The 6,416-nt window shown below is 37.1% G+C and overlaps 1 non-coding gene across 1 annotated transcript; it reads right to left on the bottom strand.

Annotated features, from left to right (window-relative positions):
- Positions 1-820: 820 nt before the first annotated feature.
- On the bottom strand, positions 821-927 carry LOC141699369 (small nucleolar RNA R71). The gene has a single exon (XR_012565838.1). It is a non-coding gene; the product is annotated as a small nucleolar RNA R71 (small nucleolar RNA).
- Positions 928-6,416: the final 5,489 nt, after the last annotated feature.

Genomic DNA, 6,416 nt, shown 5'->3' with positions numbered 1-6,416 from the left:
GAATAATAGCCATATCATTATTGCTTAAGTGCATAAATCACAAAGTTAATCTAAGCCTGTCCCTGTGGGAACGAATAAGAAATAATTCTATATTACTTGTGAACGTGTATACTTGCGTGAATTTTAGCGCGCGTTTAGCGACTAATAAGTTTTTTGGCGCCGCTACTGGGGATAAGGTGTTAACTTTTAGTTTATGTGTTTGTCATCAGTGATCGTTAAAGTTCATTGAATCAGACATTGTTACTTACTAACTCTTTTCCTTGTCGTGTTTCAGGTACTCTAGCGAGCATGTATGCATACGCATTCGCGAACTTGTAAGAGAACTCTGGATCAAGCCGAGGAAGAAGCTGTAGTGATTTGAAGGGAAGTTTTTGAGGACGAGGAGAAAGTAGAAGAAGAAGATAAAGTCGAGGAACCAGCTTTAGTAGTGATGGGAGATCAAGTAAAAATTCCTAAGGCTCTGATGGACTATTCTCAGCCTAAGATCAATGATATTCAGTCGAGCATCATCAGATCAGCCATCTCGGCCAACACCTTTGAGATCAAGTCGAGCACAATTCAGATGATATAGAACTCGGTTCAGTTTGGGGGTTCTCCTACAGAAGACCCCAACATGCACATCAGGGATTTCATCGAGATCTGCGACACTTTCAAGTTCAATGGGGTGACTGAAGATGCTATCAAGCTGCGACTCTTCCCATTTTCTCTGAGGGATAAGGCAAAGTGCTGGTTACACTCTCTACCACCAGGGTCTATCACCACATGGGAGGATCTTGCTCAAAAGTTTCTCACTAAATTTTTTCCTATTGCGAAAACTGCTACAATCAGGAATGCTCTTACTCAGTTTGCACAGCAAACTGGAGAATCTCTATAAGAGGCTTGGGATTGATATAAGGAGATGCTAAAGAAGTGCCCACACCATAACATGCCTAACTGGATGATTATAAACTGTTTCTACAATGGATTGGGTGCTATTTCTAGACCCATGCCCGATACAACATCAGGAGGAGCATTGTGGGCTAAGAGGCTTATGAATTGATTGAACTGATGGCTGCCAATGAATAACAGAATCCTTCTCAGAGGCTAACTCAGGGTAAAGTAGTGGGAATTTTGGAGTTGGATGCAACAACTGCTATAGCTGCCTAACTTAAGGCTTTGACGATGAAGGTGGACACTTTGGCTAATTACGGAGTTAATCAAATCACTAGTATTTGTGAGCTTTGTGCGGGGGAATATGAAACTGAGCAGTGTGCTATTTCTAGCGAATCAGCTCAATTTGTGAGCAACTTTCAAAGATCACAACAATAAGCTCCAGCCACTTATCATCCAAATAACCGCAATCATCCTAACTTCAGCTGGAGTAAAAATCAGAATGTGGTGCAACAATCTTATCAGCCATACACAGCAAAACAGTATAATCCTCCTGGTTAGGGCTGTCAAAAAAATTCGAAAAATCTGATATTCGTCCGAAAAATCTGTATCAGTATCCGAGAAAAAGCAAATATTATCCGTATCCGAGAAAAAGCGGATATTATCCGTATCCGAATTCGGGATACTCGAATCCGAAACTAAATACATATATGATATTTAAATTATATAAATATATAATTATATATGATTTAAAATTTATTTTTTTAGTTTATAGTGTGTGTAAATATATTAAATAATACGTTTATACAAATTTTATATAATTGTACACATACTTTATACATATATAAATATATTATTTATATTTAATCGTAGAAAATGTTCAATAATCATCGTATAAATGGTAGTGGCAACAAAAAAATTCAAAAAATCTGATATTCGTCCGAAATATCCGCATTCGTATCCGAAAAAGCAGATATTATCCGTATCCGAAATAAAATGGATATTATCCGTATTCGAATCCGATGATTGCGGATGCGGATACGGATATAGGCATATCCGTATCCAAATTATCCGTTTGACAGCCCTACTCCTGGTTTTCAGCAATCGCAATATGCCCCTAGGCAATAACTTTAACTTCAGCAGCTGCCGCAAGCTAATGAAAAATTGGAATTGGAGGAGTAGAGGCCTACGTGCAAGAGCCAAGTTGTGTCTATCAAGACCTTGGAGAATCAGATTGGGCAAATTGCTAATGCATTATTGAATCATCAACCTGGCACGCTTCCGAACGATACTGAAGTGCCAGGCAAGAAGGAAGCTAAGGAGCATGTGAAGGCAATTACATTGAGGTATGGTAAGGTTGCGAATCCTGAAAAAGCAAAAGACTCCAGAATTTGAAGTTGAGGCTGAATAAGAAGAAGTGCAGAAGGAAACAGAAGTGGAACCAAGGAAGACTACTATTGAGCACAATCCTCCTGAGGGTAATATAGGGGAGAAATAGATTTATCCTCCACCTCCTTTTCCTAAGAGGCTGCAGAAGAAAAAGCTGGATAAGCAGTGTGAGAAGTTTCTGAAGGTGTTCAAGAAACTTCACATCAATATACCTTTCGTTGAAGCTCTTGAGCAAATGCCTAGTTACACGAAGTGCATGAAAGGTATTCTCTCTAAGAAGGTGAAGCTTGATGACTTAGAGACCGTTGCTCTCACGGAGGAATGCAGTGTTGTGCTGTAACAGAAATTGCTTCCGAAGCTTAAAGATCCTGGAAGCTTCACTATTCCTTGTACAATTGGAAATATGTCATTTGACAAGTGCTTATGTGACTTGGGAGCTAGCATCAATATGATGCCCTTGTCAATCTTCAAGAAGTTGGACTTTCCTGATCCAAAGCCTACTTATATGACTTTGCAGTTGGCCGACTGTTCTATTACATATCCGCGAGGTATTGTGGAGGATGTCTTGGTCAAGGTGGATAAACTCATCTTCCCTGCTGATTTCATAAATCTTGATTTCAAGGAGGATAAGAAGATTCCCATAATCTTGGGAAGACCTTTCTTGGCTACTGGTCAAACCTTGATAGATGTGCCGAAAGGTGAACTCACCATCCGAGTGATGGATCATGATGTAACTTTTAATGTGTTCAATTCCATAAAGTTCCCTAGGGAAAATGAGGAGTGTTACGACCGGCATTTTATGTAATATTATCTGTGGACTTTGTGTGATATTAAAGCCGTAAGTGAATATACTTAATGGTTGTACCTTGTGTGAATGAAAAATTTCTGCATTTTAAATTTGCTTTATGTAGTATATAATTTTTTTAAAGCGAGAGTTTATTTATTTCCCTTATTTTTAATTTATAAGGAATATTCTAAACCTTGGAGAAATTTTCTTTTAAAAGTTATTTTATTCACAAATTTCAAAAGTGATTTTATAAAATTCCTAAAACTCCAAGTTATTTTATGGTATAAATTTTATAATTTTTGAACTTGTATTTTATTTTATAAAAATAAATCTTTACAAATTTTATTGGTTATAATTATCAAATTACATAAGAGACCTTGCATGCAAATCACCCTTCTATTCTCTCAAAGGGCAAATAAGACTTTTTCAACCCCACTAACTCATTTGATTATTACCAAATTACTACATTAGCCTTGCATGCAAAATGGCCTAACTTTAGCTAAAGGATATTTTTGTAAGTTCTCACTTCCACTCATTATTTGTCAACCAAAAAGCATAAAACAAAAGTTTAAGTGGGAGAAGTCATTCCACTCATTCCACACTCCAACACCCCAAAAATTTTTCTCCTCCCCCCTCCAACCATTGCTCTCGGCCGAAGGAATATTTCCCCACCCCCCTTCCATTTTTCAATTCATTCTTCATCTTCCCAAGTGTAAATCTTCTACCTACATTCATCTTATATACTTTCCAAGTGTTTTGTGACTTGGAAGTTGAAGTTCCATGGATGCATGTGTAGTTCTTATGTGATCTCCAAAGAGAAACTCTTGATTCTTGTGAATTCAAGAGCTCTCCATGAGATATATTATGTATATGTGCTAACTAAGTGTTTTATGGAGATATCATGCTTTAAAATCCTTTGCATGCTACTGAAATTTCATTATATATTTATGTCTAGCCATGCATGCTAGTTTTAAGACATTAAAATGATGAGCAACCATGTTTTGCATGCTACTCTTTTCGAAATGATGTTGTTATGTTTAAAAATCTATAAATTCGAAATATGTGTGCTTAAAATAGATTGTTTCTATTATAAATTTCTTATTAATAGTTAAAAGAAGTTATATTTCATGATTATTAAGGATGAGTAATAGGTGCAAGTAGATTTTGCAAGCATTTAAAACTTTATGCCTAGCCGAAATCTTGTTATGTGTTTTCCATGAGTTGCATGTCATATTTTTTAGTTGCATGTTGTTAATTTTTGGGCATGGATGATCTCCCCTTCTGTTGAGACACTAGGTTTGCTTTGGAAAGAGTTGGGTGCTTGGTTTTTAAGTGGGAGTTAAGGTGGAAAGGGATTAGTTGGTGTTTTTATTTTTCTAGATTTGATGCACTAGTTTATGGGGAAGTTTTGAATGAGAATTTGTTGTGCACTTTGAGGCCCAAGCCACCAGAAGTTAGTATTGAGAGTATATAAAAGGTTTTAGGAGTTGGTTGGAGGTTTGCATATCGTTTGGTTAGGTGCACAAGTAGAATCACAAAATCTGTCCAGCAGGAGACAGTTTTGTTGCAACTTAGAAATAGGGAGATTTAACCATGTAATGGGTAGGCCCTCATTAGGCCCTGTTGGGCCTTAGTTAGAGGGAGTGTCTGAGGAGTTTTTCCACCCATAGTTCATAGGATATGAGTTAGAACCATGTGTCACAATTTAATTCAAGTCAGGGCATTTTCTGCCCAGGAAAACAGGGGAACCTTGGACTTTAAGCTTAGGACCAAGAAGGCCCAAGCCAGGACCTTGAGCCACATCAAGTTTGGGAGATGCCCTAAGGTCAGGAGAGTCTTGTGTAAGAGTTTTGAAGGAAAAATTGTAGTTTAGGAGTGTCTAATACACTCAAGAAACCATAGTTGTCATTCTGAAATTTACACCAGTGAGCACTTTCACTTAACACATAGTTTTAGAACACTTAGGAGTGAGATCTAGGTTGACCACCATAGTTGTAAGATAGTCTAAGGTCAGTAGAGCAAAAGGCCCAAGTGAGGGTCAATAGGTCTTGGATAGTTTAGTAAAGGCACCTCGAGTTAGGAAGCCAAAATTAGAAGACTTTGTCTAGTTTAGCGACCAAGTGACTTAAGTTGGGGGATCGAGATCATCCAAGCCTAGTGTTGCATTGTATGGTGTTATTTGGTATTAATATATGATATGTGAGTATATGTGGCTATGTGTGTGTAATTATATTTATAAGGTGAATATAAATTAAGTGCATATAGGCCTAAGTGCCATCCGTGTTTAATTTTGGGTTGTAAATAGGTTAAGTTGGTGAGAATATATTATAATGAGGATTATTATTATTTATGTAAGATCTCGAGACGAGGGTAAAATTGCCATAAAGGTCAAGTGAAGCTTCCAGTTGCTCCTACCAGTCAGACCAGACCAGCCTTTCTCAAGGCAAGTGATTCAACCTATCTTCGTATTCACTGCAATTGTGTAACAAATAGTTCATATTTATTGACGCAACTATCCTGAGTCATTTTGATATATTTAAATCAACATATCTTATGATTATCTTTGAATCATATAGAATTGCCTTGAACCCTCGAGTACGTATTGCAAAGTAGTCTTATCATGATAGTATATTAAAGTAAGATGAATGCCATGATAAAATAAAGGGTTGTTATAATACTTGATTGATCCTCTTGATTAACATGCTAACGATCCCTAAAGTGCTGATATCTCACCCTGATGCTTGAACCCCTATAGAAACTTCACCTTGATACCTAAAAGCCAGATATTTATCAAAGTTGTTCCTCGTTGATTGATACCCCTCTTTCTTATCCTAAAGCTTAACAATTCTGATATATCCCGAGTTAAAGATCATTCTTCATACCTTAACACCCTTAGTATTCATGAAACTTATCTTCTTGATGATCTAGCACTTGCACCTTGACGAGAAACCATTGCTTTAAGCCCAGTTTGGCACTACCCCTCCATAATATCCAATAGCCTCACTAAATTTCCTTGTCCAAGTTATATATATGAAATCCTTTTAGTTACCCTAATAAAGTAAAGTTTAGTGGATCATGGCCTTGAGATTTAGTACCATATTTCCCGTGTTTCGAGTTGATCTATAACCCCTTGATAAAAATGTTTACTGTTAAAAGAGATTTTGGTCATAAATCAGCATCAGTTTTTGAAATAAATAAAATGTGGATTTTCAGTCCCAAAGGGGGATAAATGTTTTCTTTGAATAGTGGATCTGGACTGAGACGCGAGTCCTTTCCACACTTATATTAGGCTTAAAAGTTGGCTAGGGATCCCATTAATGTTTTAGAACCCAGCGAGGTTCGGGATTACTTCGCGGCTGATCACCGGCTG

Source organism: Apium graveolens, chromosome 11 (assembly GCF_009905375.1).
Source record: "Apium graveolens cultivar Ventura chromosome 11, ASM990537v1, whole genome shotgun sequence".
Lineage (NCBI taxonomy): Eukaryota > Viridiplantae > Streptophyta > Magnoliopsida > Apiales > Apiaceae > Apium > Apium graveolens.
This window is presented reverse-complemented; position numbering and strand designations above follow the sequence as displayed.